This window comes from Schistocerca serialis, chromosome 1 (assembly GCF_023864345.2).
Source record: "Schistocerca serialis cubense isolate TAMUIC-IGC-003099 chromosome 1, iqSchSeri2.2, whole genome shotgun sequence".
NCBI lineage: Eukaryota > Metazoa > Arthropoda > Insecta > Orthoptera > Acrididae > Schistocerca > Schistocerca serialis.
Genome location: NC_064638.1, coordinates 407618131 through 407645698, shown reverse-complemented (window position 1 = coordinate 407645698; position 27568 = coordinate 407618131). Strand labels below are relative to the sequence as shown.

At 37.2% G+C, this 27568-nt stretch overlaps 1 long non-coding RNA gene across 2 annotated transcripts in view; it reads right to left on the bottom strand.

The window, feature by feature from the left end:
- Positions 1-21945, bottom strand: part of LOC126471898 (uncharacterized) — a 449404-nt gene extending 427459 nt beyond the window's left edge. For both annotated transcript variants that reach the window (XR_007586366.1, XR_007586367.1), the window contains exon 1: positions 21837-21945. This is a non-coding gene — a long non-coding RNA (uncharacterized LOC126471898). The remainder of the gene's footprint in view (positions 1-21836) is intronic.
- Positions 21946-27568: the final 5623 nt, after the last annotated feature.

The window sequence follows — 27568 nt, the reverse complement described above, 5'->3', positions numbered from 1 at the left end:
AGAAAATGACTGACGTTGGGGAAAGACAAACCTAAATGATACTGTATTAATAAAAATGATCATCACTGGCTTCGTAATAAAGTCAGGATCACCCCGTGCGTAAATAAATCTACGACGTCATTAAGCAATTCTCGCCTACAGATACAACAGTAGTGAATGGACTAACGATTATCTGGGAATCGCAAGTTACTCTGTCACCCATAAACCGTAAGCTATATGCTGGAGATATTTTAACTTTTAGTTACTCGCTAAGTTGTTAGCTGTAATTTGTTTTGAGATTTTTAAATAACATTTGAACAGTTCTACAGATAGCAAAGTTTAAGACTCAAATGGTAAATAAGGAAGACATTTTAATCAATTGACTGATTGATCAGTAAATAGAAATGATGCAACTGCAAAAGATAAGTTTATTATGAACGCAAAACCTCTGCAACGCCTCTGTAAGAACCCATATAAAAAATCGTTGAAATATGCGCTATAATGGCGGGCAGAATGCTGTTAGTGTGTAACCAAGTGCTGGCTAGTGTTCCACACCAATACAACGTTACCGCTCTGTTTTAATGCCGAAGTCGCAGCAACGATGTTTGCGTAGCCGAATACGGTATCCATCATGTCCATTCTTTCAGTGCATAATATTTCTCCTCTAAGTCAATGCCCTGAGGAAAGGGGACATATAACCACGAAAGCTAATACATAAGAAGTTGCGTCAAAGGCAAAATGCTGGATGTCGAAACTATGTCAACAGTAAATTTGCAAATTCTGCCGAGTAATAATTTACATTATGTTCTAAGTTCTCGCGTACCGGTAGTCTATATGATCTAATTACAGTTTTCATTATTTATCAATTCCAGATCATGACTTGATTTTTCACTTAACTTTTGCCTAGACTCTCGTTGCGAGCAACTCTGTTTTTCAGTGCTTCGTGTAGCCTGCAAAAGTTTTATGCGTCACATTCGTAACTAGCTGTTAGGTTGGGCTGAGTTACACATTTCTGACTTCAGAAACATGGATTTCTTTACATGTGCGGGAGTTGAAAAACTTGTAATCACGTAAGTCATTCGTTTTTCTGCGTATGCATTACTTAAGTACTACAAAAGTAGGATGAGAGAACGAAATGCAACCCTCTTAGCAAACAAAAATAATAAGATTGGCAAAATGCATCTTATTTTTACTTCGCTATTCCTAGTTCAGTTGCCACTCCCGTACATCTGTTCACGAACATCAAACATGTACACGAACATCAAACAAAATCATAAATATAGCTCCTTAGAAACAAGTGGAAACTGTAGAAACATAGCAAAATTATTTTCTTTTGACGAACTTGATTATATAGACTACGTCTCTCTGAAAACTAAAAGCTCATTTTTTTTATTAGAAGCTACACATCAGTGTTTCTCGTATAGTAGACAGATGGATATCTAGAAAAAAATATCTAATCTACTCATATGTTAACTACGCTCATTGTAGGATAATTCTCGGCACCCTGATGAAGAATTCAGTCAAAAATCTTTTCCATAAAATCCAAAATGCTAAATTTCATTTTGAGCACAGTTATTTGTCATTAGATACATTATGAGTATAAAATGTCATTTTGTTTACATATATTGCACGTGCTATAACGGTTGTCGCAAGTCTCAGAATCTGTGAGGAAATTATAGTAAGTGAATATCGTTACATCCTTGAAACTGTAAATCAACAAAACACGAAAAAAGATTTTTTTTTTTTTTTTTTTTTTTTTTTTTTTTTTTTTTTTTGCTGTTGACTCCTAGCAGATCTGAAGTCCAAAACTCTATTTTAATCACAGGCCTAATAAATTTCTGCTATTGCACTCGTCTTTTCTAGTCAGAGAACGTGTCTACAGAAGATTCCTCGTTATCAACTCCGAACGCTTCCTTTTATGAGTGATATCAGATAAGAATTAGTAGTTCATACAAGACACGTCGAGATCTTCATGAACCCTCATCGTGTGGAAAGTGTGCTTTCTATTATTATAGCGTTAGCAATTTATTCTCTGCTAGGGTAATTTGAAGTGGACTGAGCCCAGTCTAAAGCTGTAGAAATAGTCTCAGTTCACTGTTTTGGAAAAATCTGATGCGATAGTGTTGGAAGTGTATGGAACAGAATATTATTTATATTTTTTAGCAGGAACGATTTGATGTAGTTTATTTACTTAAAATAATTCTATTAGAATAAAGACAAAAGATTGACGAAAGTTCCGCTAATTCCATGAGGAAACAACAAAAAATTACACATTCAAATTTTATTTCCTAGAATGAGGATCATGCCCTGTAAATTAAATATTCTTCTTAGACAGAAATCTCGAGCGCTGCTGGACACGTACAGAAACTAAACAGTGCAACATAACCGATTTTAGAACGAGATCGACAAGGAAATTTGTGGAATCCCTAGTGTATCATATGTGCAATGTCTCCTGCGCAAAGACGAGGTATAATTAACAAATCGACATTTTATGAAATACGCGTCATTTACTTCACTGATCTATTGCCCGCCAAGGAGCCGTGCTGTTGGAAACAAACAGACTAGGCCCTTTCAAAATAATCAATTGTTTTTGTTATAGTTCTCGGTCCAGAGACTGTTTTGATGCATCTCACCACACTAATCTGCCCTGTGTAACTCTCCTTATCTCCGAATAACTAGTGCAACCTACATCTTGATGTCTCAAGACGTGTCCTCTTAACTGATCCACCCTTTTGGTCAAGTCGCACCATAAATGTCTTTCTTCGTCATTGCGATTTAGTACCTCCTCATTAATCAGTCGATGTACTCACCTATTACTCAGCATTATTCTGTAGCACCACATTTCAGAAGCTTCTGTTCTTTTCTTGCCTGAATTGTGATTCAATTACAATAAGCATATAATGAAAAGAAATTTTCTAAATCTGCTCACTAGAGCGAAAATCCATGTTAACAATATAATGTGGACAAATTTCAGTACGAAATATTGGCATTCGTGAGATGTCGATAAATAAAACTTGCTGCCTTACTTGACACTTAGTCAATAATATTCTTGAATGCCTGCAGTTGAAGACTTTATGCCGTTTTCCAAATTTTGCCTCCGTTTCACAGCTCTTTGAGTCAGTTTCTGCATTATTTCGTAACCAGTTAGGTGCAGCAGGCTTAAAACCATTATAGTCATAATACTATGAATACAACTACTGTAAATTCAACTACACGTCACTAGTACCAGGAAACAATACACCTATTCGGAAAAGTGTGAAATTTCATTTTCACCTGAGCAGTTATGGGCTTATTTATAATAGGCTCAAGGAGCGAAATTACGTATTACGAAGTTTTATAGAGTATAAAAATATGTTCATGCCACGATCTTGCGTCCACTGCTTTATAGAAAACATATACATTGTTAAATCAAACGTTTATGGACGTGTTAAAATATGAGTCATGAGTAAAATCAACATTAGTTGCCGGAAAATTGCGTAACATTTACAGCCTTGATCTACTTTATAATCAAAAATCGATCTGACACTTACTAGCAACGAAATTCTTTTATCTTCTACCTACCATATATCAGTTTCAGTTCAGTTGTATAGCTGTTTTTGGAATTTAGGTGAGACAAAATGTGAATAAGATAATTTCTCGTTCTTGGCGGTATTTCTGCAAAACAAAACAGCAAACGTATGGTGATGAAAAAACATATTTCAGCAATGGTGCAGACAGCGCCTGAATTATGTCATTATTCCGAAAATGATTATAGGTACCTTCCATGACTGCTCAAAGTAGTGTTTACATAACGGTTATAGGTACTATGTCTCCACCCATAAAGACATAGTTGTTATGATGGACTCTATAAATTGCGTTCGCACTGAAGTAGGACTGGTACGTGGAACCTTCATGTGATGGATAAATCAGAATGAAGAAAGATGGTGTAATTTATATCAGTCTGCCACTTACGTGAACATTTTTACCCACACAGGTTGAAAGGCAACTTACAGAATAAAATACCTAATAATCAAGCACTGTCGACTGTGAACATTACACTTTGGACTCTGTTAACATTTGCGAAAAATTTAAAATGTATTGTTCTAGCAGTAACATTGAAACTGCAAAGGATTGAAAAAGTATTGAAACAATTTGATTCTTTACTTGCAACTCAGGAGCAATAGAAGAAACGTTGGTTATAAGCTTCTGCTATTTGTCTCAGTGAGCTAGACATAGCGAAATCTTCCCATTTTCAACGTTACAAAAACTACCAAAAGTGAAACACCCTGTTGCAGCTAATAACTGTAAAAATTTAAAATTTTCTTAAATTCCTGTGATACAGCTGATCAAGAAGAACTTCTTAGAGTTCTGCTCTTCTCTCCAAAAATTTTTGGAAGGCAGTTCTACAGAGTTCACTGGTGAGCGGATATGGATGTAGGAACACATCTGGATTAAAAACTAACAAGCAAGCTTATGCCAGGCACCGAAAAATATTTGCGTAACTGACTCCTTTGGCATGGATACTATGCGGAATTCTCCAATCCTAATATTCATGGCTGTAAATGTTAGTTATGATAAGTCATATGCGTTACAGTTGTGTTTGGACATTAATCCAACAGACAGTGATCTGTGCTTTAGCTTCCGTGACATCTCAGGGCGCTTCTGCTAGACTGAGGTCGGGAGTTTCCTATGGGCACTAGTTGGATTCTCACTCGTGAATAATCAACTGCACGCACTTTGCAGCTGTGGAATTCTATTCTGGGGAATAAATGCGCAAAATATGAATACAGTTTTAAAACTGCAGGGTAGGGCAATAACCAAAAACAGTAATCAAGCTTATAAAGATTAGTTAAAGACTACTGGGATTTTTAACTTCACTCTATGAGGATATTTACCAGTCAGTTTCACGCAAAAGATAACATTCAGTGTTATTGCACAATCAGCTGTCAGCGTGCCTACGGAATTATGTCTAGAATAAACAAACACCAACAAAGCATAAACAAAAAAATCAAAACAGCATTTACTATCAAGGAATAAAACTGTGTTGAAAAATTTCCTAAAATGTCTAAATTTGCTAAAACAAATTTATTAAAAAATGCTGCTAAAAAGTAGTTGTTAAGCAGCGTAAATAACGAAGAATTACTTAGATAACACAGAGTAATGGTTTGACACAATATGTAACACAAGTAATAATTAATAACAAAACGCTTCTGTTATTTCACAATAAAGTTTCACACTAAACTTTTTTTAATTTTCTGGAAACCTTACACAGAATATTTTCAGTGGATGATACTAACATATTTTCCTCGTCCTTTATTATGGAGGGATGCTGATTCACGTTTTTAGGCTAGAAAATGGGAAGTGGCGATGCACAAAATGGAAACCAAAAAACTTTTCTGAAGTTCCTGTTGCCAGCCAATCGATAGTGTCTGTGTGCCGATGCTCGTGTTTATGTATGTGTGTGTGTGTGTGTGTGTGTGTGTGTGTGTGTGTGTAGTGCGCGCGTAGCTGATCTAGTAACGTACGTATTTCACTTCTTGTGCTTGTACACTGAAATAACGCTAAGTAAAATATCTTGACATTGAGACAAATAACATGCTAAAATTTATTCACAAAACAAATACTAATCAAGAACCTCACAACACTTATTGAATATAGTCAAAATGGCTACAAGTTATTAAAAATTTTCGCGTTATTGTTGTGCTACAGAAGTGTCTCCTCAAGTAACATATTAATATTTTAATCTTGTAAAGTATGTGTTCTACAGAACTCAAGCAATAACAGTGTTGTTTAAAAAATAAAACAAGAATTTACGGACGTCTCTTAAAATATCTTGCAGCTGTTAGACTCACATCCAGAAAAGTTAATCCTTAATGGCATTTATGAGGTTTAATAAGAAAGAACAATGTCTGCAGAACTAACTGAATTTGACATCTTATCTTGACAAAGAGTAGAGTTTTATATGTTGGTTTATAAGTCTATATCTAATTGTTTACGAATATGAACAATGAATTTAGGAATCCGAAAATTCTAAAGGAATATGCGTATGTTACTAGCTATGTCAAATCCGTTTATTATGAAGTTTCAAGTATCAAAAACCGCTATAATCTGCATGACGAGTGACAACAATTTTCTTCTAAGTAAGCGTATTACAAATAGTAAGCAGTTGGCTACTGTTCCTCCATAATCTATAACTGGGAAATCAGTGGTAGTTTTCTTACAACGTTATTGGGATGGTTTACGGTATACAGACATAGTACAGACATTTACAGCAGCTTCATAGCTAGTGTTATTTGCATCTATAATAAAAGAGAGTTTCAGAAGACTGCGATTTGTTCAATCACGATGAAAGAGGTACATTACCTGTGTTTGTCATATCATAATAATATACATTATCTTCGGTACACGATATTTTTTGACAAGGGTTGGATGAATGTAAGATGGTTTACTTCTATTTTGTGCAGATGTTGTCCCGTAGAAATAAAATCTTCAACCATTTATGTCTACACTGAGGAAATCACACGTTCTTTGAACACAAGGGATTGTAACTACTGTAATCTTTAATTGTTCAGGAGGGAACCAAACTTTCCAAGGAATTGACGAAACACCATGCGGAATCCATATGTACGCTTCTCCTATATGTGAGTGTGATCCTGAGTCAGAAGTTTATGTAAACCACACCTTGTTTTCGTATACCAAATTTGACAGTGAAAGAGAGGAACTTTTTAAGACAGTGGCGAATATAGGATACCATCTCCCTCATTAAGCTCCTTCTAGTTTCTTTGCTAAAGACATCTGTCTTTCTAAAGCGATTGCTAATTTCCTTAGAAGTATGTGGAAAAAGCAGCAGTTTTTAATAATATTCATATCTTCATTTCTCTGTATCGCCTATTATTAAATTTAAGAAATAGTGTTAACTGATAAAAAAATGTCTGATTTACTGGTCGTGCTAATTGTTAAAATCTTATTTTGGAAAAAACTGTGGCAGTTTTTAATAATATACATATCTTCATTTCTCTGTATCTCTGTATTTAAGAAATAGTGTCAACTAATAAAAAATGTCTGATTTACTGGTTGTGCTAATTGTTAAAATCTTATTTTCGAATAAAACTCTGACGGCTGAATTTTTAATACTGTAAATATGCATTTATGTATTTTCCCTAAACAATTAAGTATACATCGTGGTTCTAGGCGCGCAGTCCGGAACCGTGCGACTGCTATGGTCGCAGATTCGAATCCTGCCTCGGGCATGGATGTGTGTGATGTCCTTAGGTTAGTTAGATTTAAGTAGTTCTAAGTCTAGGGGACTGATGACCACAGCAGTTGAGTCCCATAGTGCTCAGAGCCATTTGAACCATTTGAATTAAGTATACAACGTAAACAAGTGTTTTAGATGGTTAAATTTTCTAAATACTAAATGAAACTTTTTCATTGATATCTGCCAATGGGTTCTCAAGATTCCAAAATCCTTTCTCACATGCGTGCCTAAAGTCAATATAAAGTCTTTGACTTATTTTTCATTATAAATATTACACATATTAATACAGACTGTATTTATACTAAACAGTTAGTGACAGAAGAACCAACGACACGTAGCATTCCGATTAGCCTCAAGAAGCAGCAAATTAATGTGATTCAGAGGAGAAGAAATATTCGTGAGAGTTGTAATGCAGTAACGAAATACGCGGAAATAAAGTAGTAAACGGCACTTCTGCTTCCGCTACTGAAGCTAAAATAAGGGTTCCCCAGGAAATAGGCGTGAAAACAGAAAGATGAGATAAATTGATATTAAATACAGAGTGCGTAATTTAGTATACAAAAAATTCATAGCTCGTGGATAAAGTACGATTAACAAGAAAAAGGGAAGATGCAGAAATAATCCAGTTAAAGAAACACCTAATCATCTGAAATTATGTCAGAAAAATATAATAGTAACCATTATGATTTTTTTTAGATGTCTAGGTAAGCAGTGGAAACAAATAACTTTCTTTAACTGAATTTCGATTTCAGTCACAATGCCACAGAGGGAAGATACAAATTTGTTTGTAGACAGTTATTTTTTTATTACTACTGAATTATTTCCACTTACATGAAGAATTAAACATGGCGCATTCGAAATAAACTAAAAATTGGGGGTGACGCCTAGTATACATTCCAGTGTCTTGAACAGTTTCAATGCATTCAACGAAAACAAATGTCAAAAAGTTTCTTTTGCGTACTGTATTAATTCTTAACTCACACTGCAAATGTGAGACCGTGAAGTAGAGAATAATACTCCTTTTTTTTTAGCTTTGTTGGGTACTGCTTAAGTCACAGATTCAAATTCTTGCACAGCTTGCACGTACCTATAAATATCGTCTTAATATAATTTGTGTAAAACTGTAATTCTTGCGATAATGTTTCCGGTTTTATTCTACACGTTATAATGGAAATAATATTGTACATAAAACACTTCAGTGAGAGATGATTAAGTTGCATGTGTTTTCAGGAAAAGGGTAAGTAATCTAAAACATTGGTTCCAAATGAACCTTAGAAATTAGAAAGTTGATACTTCGATTTATCACTTCCTCTTGACTGTACTGAAGACTTTCCGTTTTGGTTCCCTGCCTGCTTGTTTCATATAGTAAGTTATAAATATTCTGCTTAGCATCTCTTTGAAAGACAGGACACAACCGACCACGAGGAACAGTACTGAACGACGATCTGCAGCTGTGTCACTGAAACCTTATTTTAACTGCACGTGAATATTTCGCTACTTAGGAGGTAGCAGGGCAAATCAGTCCGCAGGTTTGTGACCATTATCTCTTTCCTACTCATGTTTTTAAGTACACAGTTTAGTAAATGAGGACTTTTTTCTATACTCTAAAATTTCCATAGTACGATTGGTAAACAAATACGAATGTTACAGCAAAGGGAGAGAATATTTGAGCATCAACCTAATATCAGATTATAATTTCAATTGCTTCTTCATATTAACCCGCAAAAATTTATTTCGGTAGCATACGATTTTATGAAATAGACGCTATTGTAGAGACAACAGTCTTAAGAGTGCAAACAGCGTTTTCTTGCTGTCGAAAATTATATGACTAAGTAAAGTTCGTTGCTGATTTTCTCAATTGCGAATTACCGATCACTCCGTTTATTTACTTCCTTTCTCAACTGAGAGTGAAAGTCTGAAGTTTGAAAGTAAAGAATCTACAGTAATTTCAGAACGAACAGATGTGCCCGTTATTGCATTCTTACTCCGTATTTATTCCGAACAATTAAAAAATGTATACAAGGCCAGCTATTTTTCTAATGGGAGTGAACAGAGAATCTACGGAATAATATGGTTTTACGAGTACGCTCATACTTTTTCTCACCGGTAATTTTACGTCATAAGTAAGTCTCTAGCCGATACAGATACAGTGTTAAAAACTGAACAAAAAAAAATATTTCATATCTTTACTAAGAGAAACTTACTTTTCGGTACGTCAAGAGACCATATGTGTCTTGTTTGTAAGAGGTATAAGGTGTGTCCACACACAGAGGGAAACAGTGATCTTGCTCAATGATTAACTGAACAAAGCACAGATTCGTATTTTTGTTGTAATGACCGGTTTCCACAGAGTAAAGCAATCTTCCGGTCTAAAGGCTGTTTGTTGTTACCTCCATAAGCTGGTCTGCTTTGTCAACATCCGTGTAAAAGTGAGATGGGCTAATTCCGTCGAAACCGGTTATTCGCAAATAAATACGCTATCTATGTGCAGTATACTTTTGAGTTACCGCCACAGTTGGAGGTGTCAGGGATGCTGTGTTAATCTTTCTAACAGCGAACGTTAAAAAAGAATATGGCGTCAACAATTTTTCTACTCGGGCAACTGTCAAAAATTATTACAAAATTGCTTTTCTCCATTACAGTCATTTCAAGAATTTAAATACTAAATGTCATAACAGGTCACCTTGCACGAAACATAATTTCGTGTTCATTGAGAAATAGGTAATTTATTTACGAATATATCAATAGATATCATAGTGTTCAAAGAACCGTGTCTACGTGGACGGTCTACTAGTATGCGTTGTTAAAAGTCAGTCAACAATAGGCTACTCAGTGATGACGCCCAATAATCTATAAGCATATGGTTTCTGGCAGGACACACGCCAAGGCAAGAAATATTTGTTTAGTTCATACTGACTAGGTTGTTCGATAAACGTGGGTGTTGGTGATTATCTGTTTTTATTTAGCATAGGTCTTTTATCTGAAAAGATGACAGTAATGTTCAGGATAAAAATTTCTACTAGTTACACCATGTGCAAGTCGGAGCTACTGTACATATCATTAAAAACTTGGAAACTGCTTTTATGTGCTATTATTTGTAGCGAGAGGCGTATTGCTTTCGAAACTGTACATCAGGACAGCATACGGGTTCTCTTTGTATGAGGTATAAAGTGTGTGCATACACAGACTGCGAAAGAAACACAATTTAATTATATGCAGTGACCATCGAAAAGTTTCAGAGATAAATTTGCACCCTCATCTTTTCGTTGTATATTAAAGAATAATTTACAACAACATATTACACAATGTTACACCGATTATACAGTATTTTGTTGCTTATATATGACCGCAGTGTGAGCTGTCACCATCATACCACATATTGCTCATGTTATTTTTGGCAACAAATAAAATACTAAGAAATCTGAGGACCCGAAACCAGACATCACTACGGCCTACGGCCTATCACGTATACCACTGTTATTAATTTAAATCACGCAGCATAACATCCAGACAGTTAAATTCGGCGACCCGTCAAAGTGCAAAGAATGTCGAATTCTATTCTTTCTATTCCTACTTCTGCTACTGCCATTTCCACGCTTTGTAATCCGTTATATTTTCTAATAATTCACTAGGCCCATATAATTAACGTCGATATGCAACAGGATTTTGGAACATATATTGTGTACGAAAAATATGAATTACCTCAAAGAAAACGGCCTATTGTCACATAGTAAACATGGATTTAAAAAACATAGTTCTTGTGAAACACAACTAGCTCTTTATTCGCATGAAGTGTTGAGTGCTATTGACAAGGGATTTCAGATTGACTCCGTGTTTCTGGATTTCCGGAAGGTTTTTGACACTGTACCACACAAGCGGTTTGTAGTGAAATTCCATGCTTATGGAATATCGTCTCAGTTATGTGACAGGATATGTGATTTCCTGTCAGAGAGGTCACAGGTCGTAGTAATTGACGAAAGGCATCGAGTAAAACAGAAGCGATTTCTGGTGTTCCCCAACGTAGTGTTACAGGCCCTTTGCTGTTCCTTATATGCATAAACGATTTGCGAGACAATGTGAGCAGCCGTATTAGGTTGTTTGCAGATGACGCTGCCGTTTATCGACTAAGAAAGTCATCAGAAGATCAAAAAAATTGCAAAGCGATTTAGAAAAGATACCTGAATGGTGCGAAAAGCGTCAGTTGACCCTAAATAACGAAAAGTGTGAGGTCATCCACATGAGTGCTAAAAGGCATCCGTTAAACTTCGATCGAAGGATAAGAATGAGTGGGTGAGTTCTCGAAAAAAATGTAAATATCTCAGTTTACTGCTCAGAAATTTAACTGTCGTAGAGGAAACTCTGCCCGAATGAACGCACAGCCAAAAACTCTTGAACATTAAGTACGCGATTCCGTCGTTCTTAATTCCATACTAACATACAGTACTTATAACTCTCCACAGCGACAATTCTAAGTTCTGTCAGGATATTATAAAATAGTTTTTTCATTGGTGTTAATATGTTTGTTATTTTTTAAGCTGACGACAAAAAATTCAGATCTTTTCTAAGCTTGTTTATAGCTCTCTTCCAAGTGTGGTGGGGGGAATGTTATTATTTCTTAAGTATTATCAATAACGCCTCATGTATAAGGAAAACCGACGAGACGTGGCGTTCCTCTAACTAAGAAACTTTCACATGAAACATCACAAAAAATTCCGAAGTGTTACATTTTTTCTCCAAACAACCACGGGCAAAATTTAAACGGTCGGTAAGGAAAACAAGAAATGGCTGATACAGCACAGTTTTTTACAACCATCATAACACAAACGAAACATGAAGGACGTTTCATTTCTTTAAATATCTGATGAGTATATTTTTAATTTCTCATGGTGAAAATAACACCGCACAGTTTAAATAGAAATTCGTTACAGCTGTTAACAGAAACCTAAATCTGAACCTCTTATGACATGTTAGTATGTCGTGGCGGGCTCTACGGCAGCGCTATGCTTCATGCCAAGAAACATTTTTCATATTAATTTTATTATTTTACATACTGACACATGCTAGATTTCTTACTATCGTCCTCATCCACACCAAAATATTCAGAAACATACTACCACAGTCTTAATTGCTTCAATAATGATACGTCTGCGACAGCTATCAATTATTTAAAACGTACATACAAGATTAGGGATTGTGCCATTTGCTTCCTTGTGATACCCCTTTCGTAAAAAGCTGTTAAAATAAATTGCTGTAATGAAGACTACAAAACTGTACTATACCGCGCTGTCCCTCTCTGTAGTGCATGGAACGTATTTATTGCAGTTAGCACACACGCATCGCTCTTTCTGCTTTTGGTGCACACTATTTACACTCGAGCTGTGTTTCTCTCTGATGATGTAGTACAACCGTTTTCCAGTCTCTCTTGTAACATTTCATTTTAGACGTTCGTAAAAGACATCAGAGTTTCAACGACAACTAGATCTTGATTCTGCGAGCCATGGCAGCCGACACCATATTTCACTAATTCTGATTTATATCTTTCAACGCTTTCACTTTTACTTTGGCGAGGTTCCCCTCTGATTCCTACCATACCAATAGCACAGAGCCCTGTATTCCCATAGCAAGTTAATTTTCATTTAATAGCTCTTCGTAATACGTAACTTTTTGCAGATTAAGCTCATTGCGTTCGTAACATGAGAAAACACACGAATGTAAAAGATTTTCCAGTTTCTATATTACACATTGTTAACACTCATTATGACATATTAATTTCATAAAACAGAAAATGTTCATTTGACACACTCGGTCTTCTGTATTGCAAGTTAAATTCTCTGACAGATATTTTGAGTAATATTCTTTGAGTTTTCCTTATTGCCCGGGCAGAAATTTGTACTTCGACTTACGTTACAGGGTGTAACTCAATTCCCTTTGCAGACACTGAGGACAGGATCCTTACACCAAAACAAGAAAAAAATGTCTATTAAACATAGGCTCTAAAACCCATACTTTAATCCTCGTTCAAAAGAAGAGATGTGTTTCACAGTAGCAAAAATGAGCAAGCTCTCATAGCTCTTAAATATGCACTTTAGTCTGTCTGCTAGACAGTTTTTCTTGTTTTGGTGTAAGAAACCTGTACTTGAAGTCCGTAAAGGAAATTTAATTAGCGAACCGAAGTTGATATCGGTTGAAACATGTTAAGGTACTTCAAATTATTGAGGGAGTGCAGTACTGACATGAAATTTATGCTGAAATTCTGTTCTTCTATCAAGGTAAGAACGGGCGCCCCAAAAATCAATTGGTTAACTGTTGAAAGGGCGATAAGGTGAGCATCCAATCAAACTGTTATCCAAATCTCCATGCAAACAAACTAATTCTATGCATTTAGTCTCCATTGTGAAAAAATTCCATCATTATTATACCAAACATTTTCTGTTTGTGTATATTTCAATACGAATTAGCTAGATGACCTCGAATATCTTTGTAAACACCTTTTAACGACAAAAAGTGAGAAACTGTATTTGTTTCTCATAAAAACCTAATGTTTTAAGATTGCTTTTATTTTCTGTGTTGTTTTCTCTCATTACGGACATGCTGAATTTTTGCCCTGGTATATATACTACAAAAATTAGCTTTGTTGCATTATATCATTTGGGCACCTACGATTTAATGAAAATTTTACTACTTGCAAAACAACTTCGTTCCTGCTCTGATCAAACAAAAAGAAAATACGAATTGTAAAATCTACCCACACAACAGCGCAGTTTGAATGCGTTTGCGTCATTACACATTCGAACAAATTTACTTCTCTCCACTTTTTAAAAATGTTCGCGACATGATGAATCATAAAAAGTGCAATCGTATTCTTGAGACATCTTTAGCTTCAAAACTTTGTTTAGAATTTCCTGTTTTTACATTAGATACCACTGAAAGTTTGTCGTGATATTCTCTTTGGCTTTAAATATTCGACTCAACTGAGCATATATTACTGAATGAACACTACAATTAAAGTACTGCTGAATTTCTGTAAAACAAACCTCGTAAACTACAAGTACTTCATATAAAAATCTAGGAATTAATTAGTCTTCTTAAAAAGTTTTTGCTACTATTTCAATGAGAAATAACAGAAAATATGTCTCGAGCAAATCACTGTCCGTCAAGAATTTGTTAATAGTGCTTCAAATATGCATAACCATAAATTACTGGGGCCAGAAATTACCCCTGAAATTTTAATTCAGTGCTGTCTCTTCAGCTACGAAGAAGCTGAACAACACGAAAGGAAAACCTTAACCGAGAAGACCCTAAATACAAACAGATACGACAAGATAAGAAGAGCAAAAAATTAAAACACTGTAATACTCCTTGAAATGATTAACTAAATACTTTATCTGACGATATGAAAACGAAATGCTGGTGCGAAGTTTATTTATTTGTTCTCACTTGATAACGTGCGCAAGTATAACATGCACCGAAAGTGGGTATTCAATTCCGTACATTATTCTTAATACTCTATTTCTTTGTGCTTCAAGTGAAACTACAAGCGACAGATTGACAACTTAGAAGAAGTGTTTATTGGGCTTATTGTGCTTTGTGCAACACTTATCATCACTGGAATGTGTTACCGCTATGAGATAAATGTATCAAGTCTACATACATTGCAGAGTATGCGCGGGTGTATGCCAGCCACACAAATGATTGATAATGACAAAATTTGTTGCTACAACCTGAGTATCGTTTAGCCAACTGTGAGGAACAGTTCGACAGTAACTTAATGTTTTGATGTCAATTTAGAGGGAGAAAAATAGAAGGAAAAAATACAAACAATGGGAGAATCAGCATTTATTCACTCTTCTGTAAAATATTACGGTTACACATAGATACACGTAATATTCATATTTTTCCTAGATGATAAATAACTGTAATCAAAAATACGAAATTTACGTATCAAACGAAAATACCATTTTGCAACGAACACATACGATAGCAAAAGACTATAGATGTCAGACACCAGAAGTGCAGTGGTTACCGGCGATAACGCTCATCCGATATTTTTAAACCGTAAAAATACTGCTTAGAGAAATTAAAAGAACGTCAGAATACTTACAAAAAACTGAATTACAATAAAAGCTTGTAATAAATAAATAATAATCTGCAGACAACACAGTGGAATGGAAATAAGATTTGGTTCTAAAACTATCTGCTTTTGCCTCCGAGTTGCAGAGATTTGGAAACCATCGTGCCCCTTTTAAAGCAGTCACAACAGAGAGCTATAATACCAGTACCTAAGACGTGGAGAATGAATAGGTGCAGTTACTATTTTAATTTCAATAAGAAAGAGCGAAGTTACTTTTTAACGTTTACCTCGGTAACAAGTGGATGAAAGGGAAAAACATTCAAAAGACAACGACCGTGTTAAAAACAGATATTCGCGAGCGTCAAATATCTACGTCGTATATGTTTTAGAAATCTATAGGTACGAGTATTTATCAACATTACTTCTTCGTAAATAAATGAGAAATTTGTTAAAAACAGAATTAAATCGACAATACAGTATGATTTTGTGAAAGTCACTACAGTTCCACAAGAATGATATTTTCAGTTTGACTTTCTAGTGCCGTCGATAAATCTGAAGAAAAAATTCAATAGCTCATCAATTAAATAGAACATAATTCTTTTCTGTTGTGTGTCAAAATTAATTTTAAAAAAATATAAGCAACTCATAAACCGTGTTTCAAACAGCCTGCCGCAATTGTCGATGATACAGAACATTTGGTGAAAGAAATTTAATACAGATTAGTGTGAGGTGTCGCTTTTGCATCATTAATAATGAATGCGAAATCGCTATAAGCCAAGTAACATCACTGCAGAAATTAAAGCAAACAGTATTAAGGAATGAGACGCATAACAGCCAGAAGTATGAGTTACCTAAAAATCCTGAAAACTAACTTAAAACAAAAAAAATTGTCGCATAAAAATACTTTTATCCATAAATGGTGACCGTTTTCGACCCGACGTGGATCATCTTCGGACCATACTCCAGCAGTGACGTGTGGAGACGGTGGGACGTAGTAGGAACTGTGGATACCACCCACTGATATCGACCGCTCCCTGGAGTGTTTCGGGTGGAAACCGGTCACCACTTGTGAATAAAAGTGTTTTTATGCCATCAAGACTGTTCTACAAACTATTTACTTTCTGGATCATTTGTACCGAAAATGTGTACAACGTTTATCATAAAAATGCAGTAATCTGAAAAAAAACGTATGTTACAACCTTTTAATTGTTGCTTATTTGGAGAATGCCTATTGCCGTTCCTTTATTTCTTTATAGTAACATGACGCTTAGCTGTAGGTCTCTTCACAGAAAAATGTCCAAAACCGATTACTCACAAAAGTCGCGACAGATAGTCTACGACAATTTACAGTAAACGAATTTTCTGGAAATTAAGATACACATTATGCTTTCAGATCACAGTCAGCTTCTCCAGTTATTACCAAGGGTTATTTTGTTTACTTTATAACGCTTCTGCGTTAACGATGCACATTTTTTTGCGAATAATAATGAATAATAACGAATAATAATAATAATATAACATACTCGAGCTGCACACCCATAGAGTAGATATATCTATGGAGTGAGCATAGCTTAGGGCCTACAGCGCATGTAGCTAACGACAAATCGAAACAGTTACGAGACGTTAAAATGACGCTATTGTTAAAAATTTTCAGTAAGACCAGAAGTTTAACATTACTCGTATTTGTCCTGTTTTCAGACATTTAGTTGTTAGTACTACCAATGGTGCTGAAAGTTTGCAGCAATGAGTGTAAATCGAAATTCGTTAAACGAACAAAAGTTTCTTTCCATTGGTAAGTTTCACAATTATCTAATTACATTTATCATACAGTCAATAGGCGCTCAATATGACTATCTGCTTTTGCCTCCGAGTTGCAGAGATTTGGAAACCATCGTGCCCCTTTTAAAGTAGTCACAATAGAGAGCTATAATACCAGTACCTAAGACGTGGAGAATGAATAGGTGCAGTTACTATTTTAATTTCCATAAGAAAGAGCGACGACTGAATATGTAGTACTATAAAGTAAACACGGAAGAATATGCTACCAAAAATATTTCAGAGTGCAATACATCAGAATTTTACTTCTTTTCGTAGCTCCGTATCCAATGTTTCTCGGAACACTGTCACTTTGATGCACCATGAAGCCATCCTGAAATGCTTTCGAAGCATAATTTATTAAAACAAAGACTCTGCAATTCGCTCAAGTACTGTACAGAACCTAAACATCTGTGTTGGGGATGCCTTCTTCTTCTATGGGAAAAAAACAGTGACGTCTGAGTTGTGATACTTGCTGCTTACAAGCAAAATGCCTTGCGAGTATCTCCCACAAGCTTTAACAAAGTACATCCCATATATTGAATGTACATTGTTAAGCTACCTAAGAAAAGCGTGTACAAAATCCACGGTACTTCAGAATATGATACCTCCACACAATAATTTTGCAAGAAGCTCTTTACAATAATAATAAATAATTACGCCTGTAACTGAAAAAATACAACCTACAAAAGTGAGTTACAGCCACAGAGATGCCTTTTGAACTATACTTTGACAACTCGTTGCTTTTTATTCCAACGAAACTGGAACTGAATCGTTGTTTCGATATATTGTTAACAGTTTGTTTGAAAGCAGTGTAAGTTCTGTCTTCAGGTAGCCCAAAATACTCAGGAGCGTAAAATGTTGTTGTCTAGTCAGCAAAATAACTATCTTTTCCGAAACTGATATGAAGAGAACTACAAACTAATGGCTTCACCATAAATGCTCATGTCATGATAACAGTTATTAAATGTGTACGCAGAAAATGAAGATGTGAAGCCGGCGACCACTGTTGATACTATATTTATGCAACCCACAACCCAACAATTACATAATGATTTTCATGACAACCATTTGCGTTTCCATCTTTAGATGCCACTATCTGCAACAAATATTACCTGAGACCGCACTCTGACATTCAACATTTCAAGTAAGAAGAGTAAACTAATGAATTTTCAGTAACAGAAAATCGGCTGCAAATTACTGAATTACGAATATTTGGCATGTTGAATAAACGTCATAAAGAGAAATTTTTGTTGAAATTTTAATTTGTCATGTACCTCTTGTGTATATAAGTACGATAGATTTCAGATACAAGCTCTTTCGTTATTTTGATGTTTTCTTCCTTTAGTGAGCTGTATGAAGCGATGTAATACAGGACAGTCACCTTGAAAAGATATATTTATTTAAATTGTAGTTTTGTTTATGAAAGAACCTCTGCATCAGATTCTTTACATATTTCTTCAAAATAACATGTTTTGTGGTTTCAGAAGGTGGAAAATACTTCCATGACTCCCCTTAGGAATTTCGCCTCTTTATTTTTTGTATCCTAAGATCATTTTTTTTTTTTTTTTTTTTTTTTTTTTCTTATTTCGCTTTTTCTCTAGTAATTTTGTACTGATTTCACTAAGGTTTCATGTTATTGTTCGCTCCAAATCTACAAGTAACATCGAAAAGTAAGTTTTGTTTTTGTGTAAAAGAACGAACCGAAACTTCTTTGAAATATCAAATGGCCTCATTTATTTAACTGCATCGCTGGCCATATGGCGCCGAGAATATGCAAGATGTTGAGAAAATATGTTAACTTCAGCTGCATTGCACGGAGAAATAAATGTGTTATACAGTAGTTGTAGAACGTATTTATGAAGAGAACAACATATGTATGAAAAAGGGGGACATACTATCAACACTATAAAACAGCAACGGTTCGTCGATGCACTGTTCGAAATAGCTCTTATCCACTGCACGGCAAATGGCACGTTTCTATCGTATTGTTCCTTCGTTTCTGCAGTAGCACATTTCTATCATCGATTATCTGAAAAAGACGAAAAACTAATTTGGTAGTAGTCGTTAAAATGCCAGAAAATTAGAAAATGATAAATAGGTACATTTTAACAGTTCCTAGTAATGAGTCAAGTACAAATTTCGAATGCAAATCCTTAATTCCTTCAAAAAATCCAACTACAAACGAATGAAATAAAATTAAAATGTTTTGGATGTTAATAATACGTACAGGCTACTGCAGTAAATAACTGAAAATTATATTTAATTTTAATGCTACGTATGTGTAATAATTTTTATGTATTCAAATGACAGAGCTTTAAGCGTAAGCTCTTTCAATGTATGTATAACCTCGTCGTCGATGTGAAGTGAAACAATAATTTCCTTAGTTTTCTAGGTTGGTATCTACAAGTCTTCCATACAACTTAACGCAGCAATGCTTTGCTGCCTTCTGACTTTCGATGCACGCAGTCCTTTTCTTCCGTTGCGTGAAGCACACTGTAGCGTAATTTGGCTTCATGTCAATGGATTACTCTTACGGGCATTTCCTTCACTATGCTGCTAATACTGCTTCGCATCTAAAGATATTTAATATGATTACTCTTCATATTGTCACCAACAACAAATAATCTGCTTCTTAATTTACCGTACATCCACTCTTTCAGTCCCTCATGCTTTCCTTTTTTAAAATTTCGCAGGTAAAATCCATTTTGGGCTTCTGGATCCATCATCTAATTATAACTTACTGGGAGATACGGAAATAATAACCATGGAATACTTGTAGATTATGCGTGGATAACGGCAGGGTTGTTTAGTTGTTTTGTTTCTAACACAAGAAGAAGAAAAATGCTGCATATTTTCGTGTAATCTGTTGTGAAATGTTCATGAACAAAACATTATTTAGCTATTGTGACTGTATCGGCAACAGAAGTAAATAGCTTTCGATTGTTTCTATACAGATTGGCAAAAAAATCAGACATTTCGTAAAAACTTCGTATTTAATGAGGGGCGCACAATACTTTCATTATTAATGGACAGAGCATTAAACAAGGAAGAAAGAAAATAGTTAACTATCAGCGTTACAGAATACACAGTACACCAAAAAATTTATTGCACTACAAAAATACATCAAAATAGAGTAACATCGTTTCCGAATAACTGGCAGGTTCCTTAACGATCGTCTTATATAAAACATGTCAAGAGAGTACGCTTATACCTCAGAAATGAAGTTTTTTGTTAGATAATAACCTGAACGTGTTGATATCTGAAAATAGCATACCTCTGATCACTTATCAACTCTTAATCAGCAAAAGAACAATGAAACAAATTGAATTATCAGAAACGTTTGAGTTTATTTTTCAGTGAAATTGTATGAAAAACCCATTCGAACTATCAGGTGTCGGTATAAACTGTGATTAAATAAAGAAGTTATCTCAGTAACTAAGTAATAAAAATAGTCTCACACTGAAAACCGACACAAATCGGCCTGTTATGTAGGTGACATAACTAAGATACGCGTGTATTCATGTTGCAGTATTACCCGAAAGAAGCCTTACATTCATATACTTACTGTGTTTTTCTATAGTTCTATTTTCATCGGAGGTCAGATTAAAAAGTATTTACAGACAGTCTTTTGTATTTTTATGGGACATTATTATTAATGAAAGTCAAACTAAGAGATATTTGGAAGTTGGCGGAACCATATCTACTTTTGGAGGCTGTCCTTCAATATATTCAAGTTAACTACCGGCCACTACGTGTTGGTAAATTATCCAAAATTTTACCGACAAGAAGAGACCCTGACGCCAAGGAAGCTATGAGAGCATATACTAAACAGTTTTAATTTCCTTTTTGATTTAGTTTATTGGAATATTACGGCCAGTATTAAGAAGGACACAACATCCAAAGACGCTGCATCTTGAGGGCAGTGTAAACTTGAGGATCGCAGGTTACATACAGTATCTACACAATGTCTGTCCATTTATAGCTACCAGTAACGTGATAAACTCCTCATGGAGGTTTTCTCGTGAAACAACAATAGTAGTGACGTATATAATATTTTTGTTGCAATGCACACGTCGGTAACGGGAAGTTTCAGACGTTCGTGCAGCATTTGCTCTGTAGTATTAGTGTCTAAACACTAGGTCAGAATAGTCCAGAATTTTTGGCAGAATAATTTTACAGAATAAATACGTTTCCATAAATCGATCAAAAACAATTTATTTCGTAGTTTCAAGAGAAGTACAGTCACAGAAGTTAATGTAAGATCCCCAAATATTGTTTGAAACGCGCCAGCAACAACTGTAAGTTTGAAGGTTGTAAAATATTTCTAAATGAAATGAGTGGTAAATAAGTGCTGTTTAAATTTAATTTTGTGTATTCACTGATGAGAGAGTTTCCTTTGTTGTTCTACATTCTTTAAACGTTTGGTCTACCAGAACTGCTATAATGAGACGTTTTCAATGTGATCAGTATGTTTGGAAAGCAGGTATATGAGTCTAACGTGTCTTTTGAAACGATGAATGGCCAGCACACAAACGTAGCAAATTTTCTGACGCATTCACTAAGAGTTCACATTCGTCACGGTAGCTGTCTCCACCACCACCATTCCCCAGGTCACGGGGTAGTACCAGACATGCACGAATCACAAGCACACAACACCCCATAGCTGCATACGTTCTCGGAGCGCCTGTTTCCGCGCAATTCCTCCACCGCAGCAAAAGCGTGCCGAGTTACCATGGAAACGTATGCGAGGCAGCCGTCCTCCCGGAGAGATAGAGCCGCCTCGGATCGTCGCTCCTGAAAGCGAGACACCTTGGACAGATCTTCTCCTTACTGCACTACAGACGTCACTGCACTCAGAAAGAAGCTGGCCGACACAACAACAACAACATCCCCCTCTGCCACCCACCGCTGTGTGCGCGGTGTCCCCCACCACCCCGACCGCAGCGTACCAGGCACCCATTGAGGTACACGTCCGAGATGACGACATGATCGCATTCAAGTCGGGCCGTTTGAAAAGATAAAATATTTTCCTCGTGGGCCGTGCCGTGGCCGGCCGAGCCGGGGGCCCGTCCGGCCAGCCGATTGTTCGTAGCCGCGGCAGTGGGCGGTCGGCCGAGCCGCGGGGGGACGCGGAGGAGGAAGTGCATTGAACAAGTGGACAGCGTTGCCGGTTCCCCGCCTAATCACCGCCGCCACCCATCGATCTGCATAATCGATACCGGCGTATTACTCCTGACCGACAACTGGGCTCTCTCATCCCAACATGGATGTCTTCGCCGGCGTCACGTTCCTTACCTGTTTTCCCGAAAAGCCACCGGTCCGCCGCGAGTACTAAGGACGCGGCGCTGTCGGGGGGCTGTGGACGAGATCTGATTATCTCGTCTTGTGCAGTACTTCAACCATATCGAGGCGTGGCCTAAAGCGGCTCTGCTCGTGTACCTAGCAGGGTGTCGTTCTCCGAAACGTTCTTGCCGCCCACGCACACAAGCACTTGACGAACTTGCATGGCAGTTTCTTCCGCATCCGCAACGCGTTCGAGCGGCGTCGCGGAGCGAGGCTGAGTAAGCAGGAATCTGCGCCGCATCGGGTAGTACTAAATACTACACTATTGGCCATTAAAATTGCTACACCACGAAGATGACGTGCTACAGACGCGAAATTTAACCGACAGGAAGATGATGCTGTGATATGCAAATGATTAGCTTTTCAGAGCATTCACACAAGCTGGCGCCGGTGGCGACACCTACAACGTGCTGACATAAGGAAAGTTTCCAACCGATCTCTCATACACAAACAGCAGTTGACCGGCGTTGCCTGGTGAAACGTTGTTGTGATGCCTCGTGTAAGGAGGAGGAATGCGTACCATCACGTTTCTGACTTTGATAAAGGTCGGATTGTAGCCTATCGCGATTGCGGTTTATCGTACTGCGACATTGCTGCTCTCGTTGGTAGAGATCCAATGACTCGTGATGGCTGGGTGTTGTGTGCTGTCCTTAGGTTAGTTAGGTTTAAGTAGTTCTAAGTTATAGGGGACTTATGACCACAGCAGTTGAGTCCCATAGTGTTCAGAGCCATTTGAACCATAGATCCAATGACTGTCAGCAGAATATGGAATCGGTGGGTTCAGGAGGGTAATACGGAACGCCGTGCTGAATCCCAACGGCCTCGTATCACTAGCAGTCGAGGTGACAGGCATCTTATCCGAATGTCTGTAACGGATCGTGCAGCCACGTCTCGATCCCTGAATCAACAGACGGGAACGTTTGCAAGACAACAACCATCTGCACGAACAGTTCGACGACGTTTGCAGCAGCATGGACTATCAGCTCGAAGACCATGGCTGCGGTTACCCTTGACACTGCATCACAGACAGGAGCTCCTGCGATGGTGTACTCAACGACGGACCTGGGTGCACGAATGGCAAAACGTCCAGGTTCTGTTTACAACATCATAATGGTCGCATCCGTGTTCGGCGACATCGCGCTGAACGCACATTGGAAGTGTGTATTCGTCATCGCCATACTAGCGTGTCACCCGGCGTGATGGTATGGGGTGCCATTGGTTACACGTCTCAGTCACCTCTTGTTCGCATTGACGGCACTTTGAACAGTGGACGTTACATTTCAGATGTGCTACGACCCGTGGATCTACCCTTTATTAAATCCCTGTGAAACCCTACATTTCAGCAGGATAATGCACGACCGCATGTTGCAGGTCCTGTACGGGCCTTTCTGGATACAGAAAATGTTTGACTGCTGCCCTGGCCAGCACATTCTCCAGACCTCTCACCAACTGAAAACGTCTGGTCAATGGTGGCCGAGCAACTGGCTCGTCACAATACGCCAGTCACTACTATTGATGAACTGTGGTATCGTGTTGACGCTGCATGGGCAGCTGTACCCGTACACGCTCTGTTTGACTCAATGCCCAGGCGTATCAAGGCCGTTATTACGGCCGGAGTTGGTTGTTCTTGGTACTGATTTCTCAGGATCTATGCACCCAAACTGCGTGAAAATGTAATCAGATGTCAGTTCTAGTATAATCTATTTGTCCAATGAATACCCGTTTATCATCTGCAGTTCTTCTTGGTGTAGCAATTTTAGTGGCCAGTAGTGTAGAAAGTCGATTCTTGCTAATTCGAAACCCGATAAATCAAATTTCTCGATGGATCGAACTGTTTATCGAATTCCTTGAAAACTTTTCTATAAAATGAACAAATCATACACATTTTAGTACGACAGACTGCGTTGCAGACACTACACAGTTTGAAGTCTCAAGCTGTTATTTATTTACATGGTTGTGCCCCCATTGGGGCGCTTAAATCAAACAAATTATTGATATTAATTGCAACAGTCTAAATCGCAAGGCATATTTATTACAAGGTGACCAGTTTCGATCATCATATGATCATTTTCAAAGCTACAACCATGCTGATGAACAATGGCTGTGCATGGAGCAGGAAGCACTGAATGACTACTGGAGCAGTTGAATATCGTCATTTAGCGGCTCCTGATCTATGCACAGCCATTGTCCATCAATATGGCTGTAAGTCTGAAGATGATCGTGTGACGATGGAAACCAGTCAGTAGTAGACTACCGTCATTCAGCGGTTCCTGGCCCGTGTACACCCATTATCTGTCAATATGGCTGTATGTATGACAGATTCTGACATCCTACAACAGAGTCTACAACGAACAAATTTAGTCTTAGCAGTCAGCAGTTTTTTTCTTTCCCAACTCTTTATGTGGAGTGATCTGGCAGCTCGTTCTTCTGCAAATGTCACTTACTTCTTCCGTTGTGGTGTTTTGATTGCTACGCATACGTATTTGTACTTCAGAAGCAGCTTCTTTTCTCAATGTTTAATTTGATGATTGGTAATGTTCAGTTCATTCAGAACCATATATACTTCTTTAGACCAGTTGTTGTTTGCCTTACTGTTCCACACGTAGTCAGAAGGTTGTTTCGTGAGTCTAGTATTCGATAAGCGAGAAATGTAGCCAAAAAATGCAACCCTTCTTTTTCGCATGAAATCAACAGCGAATTCGCTTTCTTCGCTAACTTCCCAATTCGGCAAGAGGCTCCACTGGCCATTAACTTCTTTTTATTGATAAATACGAGAGTAAATGACACAGCTTGTTCAGCATTGAAAAATTATTGAAAGAGAAGTTTTCTTATATATTCTCGGATATCTATGTCTCTCGTTTCAACAAATAAAAAAATTGTTTGGTATAAACCAGGTTTCTTTTAAGTTCTAGTTGTCACTTTCTGCTTCCTTTTTTTATTTATTCTCTTATTTCGACTTTTTTTTTAAATTCTATCTTAAGCAGTCAGCTTTTCGCTAAACAGAACAACTTTTTGTTTGGTCGCTTAAATCTGGTATTAATGAGGGCTTTCTTTACAGGCAAAATCGAGACATAATGTTTTTTTCGTCCTCTTTCATCAAATCCGACCAACTGCATAGCATGTCAAAGTATCACTTTTGCTTTACTCTTTTCGTTCCAATTGTTATATCGTAATATATTCACCACCAGCGTACACTTCAGCAGCTGTTCCAAATATTTTGGTCGGCAGATCGTAGTCTAGTAGGCTAGTGTTGCTGCTTCTGGATCACAGGGTCCCGGGTTCGATTCGCGGCCGGGTTGGGGATTTTCTCTGCCCGGGGTCTGGGTGTTTGTGTTGCCCTCACCATTTCATCGTCATCATCATTCAGGACAGTGACCAGATTGGACTGTGTAAAAATTAGGGCTTTGTACGGGCACTGATGACTGCTCTGTTGAGCGCCCCACATACCTAACACATCAACATCCAAATCTTTTGATAGTATTGTGCTAAAATTCTGCTGGTATTGCTTCCAATGCGTTCCTTTGTTTTTTTCATGGATTAAGTGCATTTCACAGCCGATTTACGAGGTCACAGATAACATTCCTTGGTCGGGTACGAAATATTGCGTCTTTTTACATTAAAAATGCACTTATTTTTACACGTAGTTCCATTTACTTTGTCGGTAGTCTTCCCATGCAATGAATTCCATCTTATTACTCTGAATTAACAAGACATCTACGACTCTAATACCCTCCTATTACACCTCTTCTTTGGATTTCATTCCAGCGATAAATTTTAAACATGAAAATATGAGGAATTCGAAGCAAGTCTAATCTGTTGGATGAGAAGAATGTTACAACAATCCGAGCTTCAAATCCGATATGCGAGCGCGTATATTGTTTAGATGCATCATTGCAATCCACGTGTCTTCTGTGTTATGTCATCCATTTGGCCCAGAAGATTTCCATATTTAAGCCATAGTTTTGTTTTTTCGAAGATAATGAGCAAGAAGAATCTTTTTTGCATTTCGGGGAACTCTGGCCATAACATTCCCAGTAAATACAAACTTCGCCTTTTTTCGTTACGCCCACTGGCTCCCCACCTCCCCCACCTCCTATGTCTCAATGAACTGTGTTACGCTTGTTTCATGACCTGAATATCCACAGTGACAACTTGGCGTACAAAAACGACTACATGCCCTTTAAAACTGTCCAAATGTCGCTTTTGGTCAGCGTTCAATAAATATAGCATTCATCTTGCACGAAGTTCGCTCCCGGTAGCTGAGAGGTCAGCGCAACAGAATGTCGATCCTAAGGGTCCGGGTTCGATTCCCGGCTGGGTCGGAGATTTTCTCCGCTCAGTGACTGAGTGTTGTGTTGTCCTAATCATCATCATTTCATCCCCATCGATGCACAAGTCGCCGAAGTGACGTCAAATCGAAAGACTTGCTCCCGGCGAACGGTCTACCCGACGTGAGGCCCTAGTCACACCACATTTACATTTTTATTTACCTTGCACAAAGATTTCTCTGCGTTAGTTCTTAATAAATAAGGCATATTTGTTTTTATTACCTGTGGAAAATAAAGGAACAAACCACTTACAAACAATGTACTTACTTTTAATTATTTCTTGGTTGGTGATTAACAGTAAAAAACAAAGAATTTTACGGCGTTGCAGTAGTCCAGCTTATCCAGTGGAACGAAACACAACACAGCTGTAAAGGCGTACAAACTATCTTAATTTTCGTTGATGTACATATCGTACAACGTAATAAAAATGAAATATTATTGATATTAATACTATTTCTGCACCAGTGCCCCGTAATTTGCATCTTGCCAAGTCCTTTTACTTCTCCACAAAGATCTTGATTGCACAGTCTATCTAACATTATCCACTCTTTTAAATACGTCAGGAAGCGTATTTCTGCTGCTTGTAATATACTATCCTCCTTCCTCCCTATGATCTTCCCTCGCATACCTCTGTACATCGAGATAGGAAGAGCAACAGGTCATTGTAGGTATATAAATTACGTTTTCTCCACATTTCTACTTAGCGAAAAGATACTACTAGGAGTAATCTTCATCTTTCGTGCAATGTTTCGCCATTTGCAAACAAAATAAACAGCACTGACTAGGTTTGTA